Source organism: Numida meleagris, chromosome 7 (genome assembly GCF_002078875.1).
Source record: "Numida meleagris isolate 19003 breed g44 Domestic line chromosome 7, NumMel1.0, whole genome shotgun sequence".
Taxonomy (NCBI): Eukaryota; Metazoa; Chordata; class Aves; order Galliformes; family Numididae; genus Numida; species Numida meleagris.
Genome location: NC_034415.1, coordinates 19,297,251 through 19,307,567, shown reverse-complemented (window position 1 = coordinate 19,307,567; position 10,317 = coordinate 19,297,251). Strand labels below are relative to the sequence as shown.

General features: G+C 38.8%; 1 long non-coding RNA gene across 2 annotated transcripts; it reads right to left on the bottom strand.

The window, feature by feature from the left end:
- Window positions 2,524-8,188, bottom strand: LOC110402752. Of its 2 annotated transcripts, XR_002441286.1 has the most exons (4): window positions 7,990-8,188; window positions 4,777-4,906; window positions 4,271-4,675; window positions 2,524-2,674 (listed from the first exon to the last, which is right to left on the bottom strand). It is a non-coding gene; the product is annotated as an uncharacterized LOC110402752 (long non-coding RNA). The 2 variants fall into 2 exon arrangements; XR_002441285.1 differs by having other exon boundaries at window positions 4,271-4,906.

Genomic DNA, 10,317 nt, shown 5'->3' with positions numbered 1-10,317 from the left:
GCTTTCCATGGATTTCCTCTGCTCATATGTCTTTTCCTTAGAAATATGAGATCATGTGAGACAAGAGCTCCTGACTCCTCCCAAGGTAGCATCCAAGCCAGGAATGTGGTATAGGACTGTGTAACCCGCTATGGATGCAACAGGGAAAGTTTGATGAAGAGTCAGTCGTGACTCCTCTTGCTGATGTGGTTTTACCATGAACATGCATTAGCAAGCATCTTTTTTTTTTTTTTTTTAATATACTGCACATCCCTCAAATTCCCTTCGTAAATTTTCCCAGGTATTTTTTTTCTCGTGGCCTTACAGTTATGTATGTATGTGTGTGTATATGTGCATGAATATACAGTCTACATGCGTTCTTCTGTTCTTACACAGTTGCTACTATATGCTCCTAACAAACTGATGTAGGAAGCTCATTTTATGCCACTTATTACATGTAGTTTTTGGTTGTCTTTTTGTAGTGCTAAAGAGTGCATTCATAGTAGGTAGCATTGTAAATGAAGAAAGGTTTTATACTGTTTATACTTATTTTAAATAATTTGCTATTTGTTTTCTTGCCACATGCTACTTAGTTTTTTTGCTCCCATTTGGAGAATGTGCTTCTATGTACTTGAAAATTGTGCCTGGGATATTTTAAAATACAAATAAATGTACACAATTTTCCAATCCCTCCTGGTGGATATTTTGATCTTTTATCTGACTAATATATGTATAGTTTTGTGCTAAGCACTTTTATTCTTATTGATTTGTATGCCATTGTAATCATACCTGACAGTTCACTGAACTCAAAGAAACCAAGATCTCCGTTCTAGAAAGTACTACGTAGGTTGCTCCGAAAGTAATGTATCCTATTTATTTCCTTGAAAACTACAACAGCTACAACGTGCTCCATCAAATAGTATTATTATGCTAATTCTCAGCTACAAAACAGTATTCTTCAACACAGTCACCACCATTAGCTGTGCATTTTTGTCAGCGATGAACAAGAGCCTGCATGCTGTGCTTGTAAAAAAAAAAAATCTGTAGAGAGGTGACCTGCTGTCACTGTTGCCTCTGCTGAAATGCAACACCCCCTGCCTCACTGTGCTGACATCCGCATGACTTTCAGACAAGTTCCCAAAAAATCTGCTGCATGCAAACATGAATTATGCCTTTGACAACTATCCTAAACAAATCTAGAAATTCTGGGAAACACCCAAAGAACCTACAAATATAAGAACTCCTGTTCTCACTTCTGTGTGTAGAAGTACATTAGATCCCATTCCTAGGGAGCACATCCTCCAAGCACTTCCTCGGACTGAAGCATTTTGGGAAGTCAAGTCATTCAAACCTTAGTGGATGTTCACCAAGATATGCTCAAGATACTTCTGAGACTGAAAGGCTGTGGGAGATACCGTGTCTTGTGAAATGGTGCAAAGTTCTACTTACAGCTGCAACACTGACATGAGCTCAAGGGGAACCTACATAACTTCTCTTCCATCATGCAGCAGACCCCATTTGCCAAGAAAAGAAAGGAAGCGTAAGTCCCATTAGCCTCTAGTTCTCCTGCATTATTGTCCAACTAAGGCTATCAGTAAAAAGCAGCTTGCTTCAGTGGCTTTAGCTCGGTCTGTATGTGCTGAATTAAACATATATAGACTAACAGGGTTTGTGGACTGGAGGTAGCAGGTGTGTTTATCAGCATTGGCATATGTAATGCAGCAACTACGACCACCTAATCTGTGGCTAGATTCTGGTACTCAGTTTCAATCCTAAAATAGAAGAGTGTGGCATAAAGATTTGTTTCTTTTAGAAACTGTGCTATTTCATCAGCCACCACAATGAGGGGAAGGAAAGAGAATTTTTGTGGTAAGACTAAAATTAAATAAAGGGAAGAAATGCTATACACATGCTCAGCTTTGAGTGTCCTTCAAATTTGATATGCTGCCATGGGGCTTATTAAGAACTTGTGTGTTATTTTCCAGATACACTCTCTGAATATACTGTAATGATCCTTTCAGAACCAGTTCAGTGTGAGGTGTGGATGCGTACTAATAGCACGATGTATGAGGGATCCATTTCAACCTTTTACCATGCAGGACAGTTGGTTTTGTATATTGCTCTTGAAGTACATTCATAACTAACAGTAGTGGCATGAAATGAGATTACTAATTTATTCAATTGTTTGTTGTTGAACCAGATACTCAGGTAAAGAGTTGTGTACTAACTGAATTATTCCCATTAGATATTTTCAAACCGTTATGGAATAGCCAGCCTATACCCCTTAAGTTTTTGTTCCTGTGGATTTACACATGGATCTTACTTTATTGGTTCATGCCAGATGTCCCAGTAATCTTTTGTCAACTAGAGTCAGTGATCTGTTCTTTTTATTCCTGACCAGTCCCCTTGATGACTAAGTCTTCTGCAAACCTTTCATTTTTATTACTAATTGTTGATAAAAATATAAACTAGAGTATTCCCAGAAAGCTATCCCAACAGGATACCTATTCTGTGATCATTCCCCCTTTAAATTCACATTTTGAAATGTCAGTTAACCAATTTTCAATTCACTTAATGTGTGACATGTCAATTTTGTATTATCATGGTTTCTTAACTCAAATGTCATGAATACTACATCAAATGTCACGCAGAATCAAAATATCTCAACAGTGTTGTGTTTTGCTTGTAGTCACAACTGGAAAAAAAAAAGACAACAAATGTGTTTGACAGTATCTATTTTCCATATTGTACCTAGAGTGGCATTTAACGTATTTTTCTTCTTTAATTAGTTAGTAATTCAGTCCCCTGCCATTCTATTTCTTTGCTCCAGATCAATTTCAGACTGACAGGACTGTAATTACCTAGGTCAGTAAGTTTATCCTTTTTAAACATTAACACAACATACGTTTTCTTCCACATTTCTGGAACTTTCCCAATTATTCCAAGACTTAGGGAAAAAAAGGAAACAAAACCAACAAAAAAGGAATAACAGCACAGATTCTTCAGTCAGCTCTTTAAAATCTCTTGGATACAAGTAATCTGAGGCCTCCTATGCAAATCTCATTTTAGTAGCTTCCACCCTTGCTTTTCCATGTATTTTGTTGCATGGTAATTCATCATCATCTTCATAGAGCATTACTAATTGTCTGTCTTTTCCTTAAATACCAAATACAAATACTTATTGAACTCTTTTTTCTTGTCTTCATTATTCTTAACAAATCTTCCAAGCTAGTCTGATAAAGATCTGGTAGCATTGTCAGGATTCCTAAGGCATTTGAAAAATATTGTCCTTAATCCTCTGACCATAAATTTCTTCTTACAACTTGTCTATCCTTATCGGAGGAATTATTTATGTAATTCCCTACTTCTACTCTATGTTTAGTGTTAACAACTTTCTTTCTTCATTGCATTGATTTTCAATTACATAGAGACTTTCATTAACCTTTTAAGACAGACCTTTTTTTAATGCATACAGCTTTCTTTCCTAATTTTGCAGATGCTAAATAAAATATTTGTATTTTCCAATTATTGATCAGTTCTCTCTCCCAGCTGATTCTCCTTTATAATCATTTTCAGTTCAGTAAAATGATCACACCATCCATATTACTGTTTGGGTTTCATTCTCTGTATGCCTTTTTGTAAAGAGCAATGAAGCTATCATTGAGGCAACTAATAGTTCTTTTATCAAGCTCTCTGGTCTCTATTCATTATCTGTGAGATAAGATCTCACAATAAGTCCCCCTTTTTGGAGAATTTCACTTTTGGTTTAAGAAATGTTCATATATAATGTTCAAAAATTCTACAGAGTAGTACCAACATCATGAAACTTTAAGCATATGTCAGGCAGACTGAAATCTTAGATGATAGCACAGCTTTTTGCTCCTACACATTAGAGAAGGTGCTAAGGCACCCAGTCATCCTACTCTCTTCTATGATTTGGTGATTTGCAGACAGCAGCTACTATCCCATTTTGGTTTTTATGTGTTAAGAATACTGATCCATTGCATGCAAAATCATTTGCTTCTGAGCTGTCAGTGTCCTGAAAACAGACTATATCTTTTTACTGTAGAGTTCAGCACTTCTTTCCCTTTTCCCTACTTGATCTTTCCAAAATAAGTTATAACCATTGAATTTTAAGTTCCAGTTATGCAGTTCTTCCCATCTGTTTTCAATAATACCAGCTACACTTAATTAAAAGTTAGGTAATTCTGATTCCTTTTCCTTTTTTACCCAGACTCTTTAGTACTGCTTTATACAAAATCTACTCATCCTTGAATAATTTTAGTTTTACCATCTTGGTTTCATGCTGAATGAGGACTTCTTGTTTTGGTTCAATTCTCCTGTGAACACTCATTCTCAGCCTCTTCCGTAGCAGGCTGTTTGCCTTTTCACCGATGAGGAGACAACCCAAACTATGCCATTCTTTCTCCTGCATCAAAAGACAGATGTGCCATGTTTGGAATTATTTTATTGTATCCTGTCTTCCTTTATTTGCCAGCAAAGGATAATATCCTAGAGGATTGTGCAGACATTCTTCTTCTTTAGCAACATGCAGGGCTCTCTTGAATCCAGGCTGCAGGACTGCTGTACTTTTATCTATTTTTTCTTCACAAAGCAGTCTTTCCCCAGACTGGTTTGGCTACATGTTATCACTAACTACCCTTCTATGAAAAGTATCTTCCTTCTCTGGATGATTCTGAAATTTGGAGTGGGGAATGGGAGATAGGGGAGAGCTATTCTGTATTCAAATGAAAATATAAGCTGTTTTAACACACCTGCCTAGGTGCTTCTTTTTACCGTTACACAGAGAAATCAGAGTTCCATGGACATCCCAGTCCCAGGGCTAGCAGCTTCCATCTCTCCTCTTGCAGAATCTGAGAACTACAGAGTCTAGGCTCTCAGCCAGTGTATAAAGCGAGCAGAGGAACTGTCAAAAAATGAAACATTAAGAACAGGCTTGTTTTGTCAGAAGATTGATCAAATTCTGCACCTTTCTATGGGAGATTTAAATGACAACCAACTAGCATTCTTCACCGGAAAAAGAAAAACATTCTACAAGAGAATTGCTGATTAACTCTTCTCCTGTCCAGGGCAGAGCTATCTAAATTAATTGGCTTTGACAGGTGAGGTCTGTCCTCATCTTGGCAGAGCAGATAAGGTACTGGTTACAACACATCTGGGTAGACTTACACAGCTTTTTAATTACAACAAAAGCATTTATCACAAATGTCTTGTAAACTCAGTATCAACAGTGTTTGGACTGCAGATACTTGGCTGTGGGGTTTGATGACTTATCTGTTTAAGAGATGTGATTAAATGTTACCATGCATTCTGTGACCAGCTTTGCCTTCAACTTATTCTTACAGTGTCTACATTTCAAGAAGCCTACACAGGCTATGAAATAAAGCTATTAAATCCATTTGATCCCACAACACATTGCCTTTTTTTCTTTTTGCCAGCACTACAAAAAACACCCTGAGATCTGATGTATTCCTTCATCATCTTGGTGGCACGATAGAAGAAAGGCATGAAGGCACTTGATGTATGGTGATGTCACCTAGCACGAAGTCTGATTGCTTCCTTGTCCCATGTATTGGTACAAGGAAAACAGCTACAAAAAGTTTTCTCCTGAAGATACTGTAGTAGTAGAACTGAAAATTCTCTAATACCTAACTTTAGAGGCTATGTCTTCATGTTATAGCATAAGCCCATGCTATATACTCTTGCTGGCTCTGAATTAACAAAACATGTTGGTACACAAATGACACAGCATTTGTCACATTTTTGCAAGGGAAAACATGAAGCAAAGTGTCAGATCATAGCCTCATACCTCTTCTTAACTATCTAATTCCTATGGCCTGTACTGCAGACAGCAGGTTGAGTTACTTGGAATTATGAATCACTTTTGGTATTGTGTTGATTAATCCTCTCTCCCTCTCTCTCTCTCTGACATGGTAAAAATTTCATGCACTAAAAGGTCATAGATCACATTGCTGCCATGTACTTTAATTTTCTGAAAATGTTGTAGAAGGAATGGAAGACTGCAGATTTAACTTGCGTAACTAGCTGAAGGCTGTATGTAGAAAGCATTGAGATTGAGTAACTGTGGTGGTAATTGCTATGATGATTTTATTTTTTGTTATTTCTTTATGCTATCTTTAAAAAATCACCTCTTTTCATCAGTACCTCAAAGATTCTTTCCAAAAAGTATGAAGCAGACTGACAAAGAGAAGAGTTTCTGAAAGCTCAACTTCAATTACATGAAAAGAAGCAGCAGGAATTCAAGAAAGGCAAAGGAAAGAGTGAATATTTAAGTTAAGGACATTGAGCCACAGCATCCCAGCTCTTTTTTTGCTGTATTTCTCATTGGCATCAATGGTGGAATGTACTCAAAGCTTCGTACTGGACGCAAGACTTATTCTTCTTGTCTGACTGCAACCAGGAGCGCAGCGAACAGAGCAGGCCAACAGGGCATGGAGCGTCAGTCAGGATGTGGCACATAAATTTGTGGGAGAGTTTGCAGGTACTTTTTTCCTTTCTTCTTTCAGTAGCAAAGATTAATACTGAAAGGAAGAGGGAGACCCAGGAGGTTGATACATGGCTCCACGGCTGGTGTCACCAGCAGAATTTTAGGTTTCTTGATCATAGGAAGGTCTACGCATCAGGTCTACTGATGCCTGATGGGATACCCCTTTCTCAGAGGGAAAAAAAGGATTTTTGTGCTGATTGATAGGGCTTTAAATTAGATTTGAAGGGGGAAAGAAATGAAACCAGGCCCACTGGTGACAAACTACTGGATGGCATGCCATAATGCTTCCGGACAAAATGTCCAGCATACAGCTAGACAAAGATATAATGTGATAAGTGAGCAATTGGCTCATGGATTGGGCCCAAAGGGTTATAGCAAATGGGGTTACATCAGGCTGGTGGCCAGTCATTAGAGGGGTACCCCAGGGCTTCATTTTAGAGGCAGTTCTCTTTAACATTTTCACAAAAGACTTGGAGATAGGAATAGAAATTATTTTTGAGCAAGTTTGCAGGTGGTACTAAATTAGGAGGAACAGCTGGCTCTGTCAAGGGTAGAAAGGTCTTGCAGAGAGATCTAGCCAACCACCAACTGCATGAAGTTTAACAATAGCAAGGGTTTAACATGAAGCTGAAACAGGAGATGTTCCGGTTGGATATCAGGAAAAGGTTCTTCACTGAGAGGGTGGACGGGCAGTGGAACAGGTACTGAGCTTGCTGTAGTTCAGTAAGTGTCTGAACAATTCTTTCAATCATATGGTCTGATTTTTGGGTGGTACTGTGTGGAGCCAAGAGTGGGACTTGATTATCTTTATGGGTCCCTTCCAACTCAGAATAGTCTATGGTCTGCAAGTGGCTATAAAGAACAAAAAAAAGAGGCCAGTCTTTTCTGGTGCCAAAACCTTTGTTTTATCTTTCACGGCAATTGAAATGGCAACCACTCTTAGTGATGTTTCAAGTGTCAGAATGCAGTTTTTCAGAAAAAGGAGAGCCAGAAAGTCAAACTGCATCATTTTTCAAGGGCAGCTTTGCAATACTTGAAAATTTTAAAATGGGCAAAGCAGAGTATTAATTTCACTGCATTGGTAGTGAATGGGATAATTTAATAGCACCTTCCGCTCTCAAGTATTTCTTTCCTTGCATAGATTATTAGACAGCAAGGGTTGGGGATGCAAGCCTTGAATCATGAAAGTGTGTATACATGCTGAAGAGGTAATACACTGAGTTATAAGCACTGGTAATAGTTTAGGATCCGAAGGGCTGATGACCTCTGCTTTTAAAAACATGTTTTAAATGTTATCATTCTATAGCAGCGTTTTCTCAACTCTTTATCTCCTAAATGCTTTTGTACACACAGAACATGGGATTAATTATATACTGCAAGCAACAATTCATGAATATTTAACATACTCATTTATACTTAATGAATAAATTTGCATTTTGACAATGTTATTTAATGTGGTTTAAGGAAATACTGCTCATTACCTTTCAATTTTGTAGATGAGGAGAATGTAATTGGAATGATAAGGTAGGATTGCACAGTTTCCATGTGATAGTTCTTAGCGCTTGTTTCCACAGATTTTTATTGAAATACCCCTGCTCATTGTGTTTGGGAGAGGTCTGCGCCTGCACCTCAGGACCTCCCGCCGGAGGCACGAGGCAGTGCTAAGATGGCCGCCTCAGACCGAGGGCCACGCCCACTCCCCCCGTGGCCTAGCCAGCCTCCTCTGGGCGGGGCATGGGCTGAGATCTGGGATTTCATTGGAGAAGTGGAGTGTCACTCTCCAAGTAAGGCAAAGGATTGGCTGTCCCCTGGCGCCTCTCAGTGGTGCAGCAGGAGGAGATAAGATGGAGGTTGTGGTTATTGAGGGTTACACTGGCTGTAGCCCTGCTTTGGTAGACTCCTGGCATCTCACTTGGGCTCTGTGATGCCCAAGTCCTGTTACAGGTGCATTTATGGCTTTTGTAGGGCAGCAAGAGTTGTTCTGGAGAGGACTTTCCAGCAAATTTCACCTTGGATTTGCATGTAGAGCTGCAGGCTGAGGCTCCCTGTTGCCCTGGGAAGCTTTCTGCCCTTCCCCACGTGCAGGACATGGCACTTTTGCAAGACTCGTTCCTCAGACGGGTGTGCCATGCATGCTGCCAGCCCTGCTCCTGACTTTTTTCTTAATGACCTGGCTCGCATTGGAGCTTTCTTTTAAGAGGGAAAAAAAGTGCTGTACATCTTTCAGAAGATCCTCAGAAGTGATCTTTGCACATGTCAGTGGTTTGAAAGCAAGCAAAAGGTAAAAAAAAAAAAAAATCCTTTTATATTCTTGTATTTTTGATTTCTAAGGCCATCTCATGATGTGGGGAAAGGGGAAATGAAGTGGAGGAATTATTTGTTTGGTTTTGCAGTCAGCTGTCCTGACGTGACATTTCTGGCCCATTAAATTCTGTAGGATTTTTCATTTTCTTTAGTTTTTAGTAGGGCTAAGTACTCAACCTTTGTATTGGAGTGTCTTTGTTTTGCCTTTTAATCATGTATTTAGGCAAATCAAGTCTTTAGGGCTAGAGTTATCTTACGTATTTCTCAGTAGAAATGGAAATTACTAAAACAATTAGAAGTTTAAAAAAAAAAAAAGTCCAGGACTTGGATCTTTCTGTACCTGAACAGCAATGCGTACAGCAAAATATCCCACAGGTTTCCTGTATTTAATACCAAAGGCTGGTTTTGTAAAACAGTCTTTTAAATTGCTTACAATTTGCTTCTTTAACAAAGTATATGTATTGTTTCTATTTGTCATTTTGAAGTGCCATATGGTGGCAGATACTAATCCACAGTATGTTACCGTGGTTCTCTCTGATCGCTCTTGAAAACAAGATAATTACCCAAATGGAGACTTGACCTTTCGTTCAGTTTTAATGGACTGTTTTCTGAGCACATTTTTAATCAAAAAGAAGTGCATGAAATGTTGTCAGAGCTGGATATCTGTATCTTGTCTGGGAATGCAGAAATCTTCAGGCCAGAATCAGAGTATATACCAACTGTCTACTCAGCACTCATAGTAATGGTGTCTCAGTTCTCATCGGAGTTTCTGGAAGTAACTTTGATGTTAAACAAAGAAAGTTTTGAAATGTAAAAGCAGTTTTTATATCCTTCTCCTCTGGACAATAACACGTAAGCAAAGGTGGCCTGTCTTTGCCTTTTCCTCAATTTTCCCACACAATACTGATAGAGGTAACTGTACAAGACAAAGCTTGGATCTGCATTTTGGTGTTCCTGACCTTTAGTTTTTGTAAGGCTTAAAATCTTCATGTCATCTAGCAAGCTAAGAGGCTATGGTTTGGGTTCACTTTTCAATATGGTGTGAGCATCAGTGATGTTAGCTTATGGTACATCTCCATATCAAGAACTATGACTCAGTCTGTCAGTCACTTAATGCATTTCTGTTTTTAACATATGAAAAGAATCAAAGCTTCTGGTGGAATGGGGCAAATCTAAGTTGACTGCCTGCATGTGGTCTCTTTTTTTACTTCGTGTGACATGTAAAAGACTTGTCAGAGGCAACTGAAGGCATGGCAGGCACCAAGGTCAGTAGTGTTCCAGAAGGGCATGTGATAATTTTGTGTGCCTGCAGTTCCTGCTGATGGGCTCCATCGCAGGCAGATGCTGTAAGGGACAGCTGCAAAACTGGCAGCTTTTTCTGTTTTGAAAGAAGGTGGCTGTTTTTTTAGTGCTTAGGTCACGGGGTTTTGTTGCTGGTTTGGTTTTTGGTTTGTTTGGTTGGTTGGTTTCACAGAAATGGCTGATGAAGTGTAAACCAAAGAAAC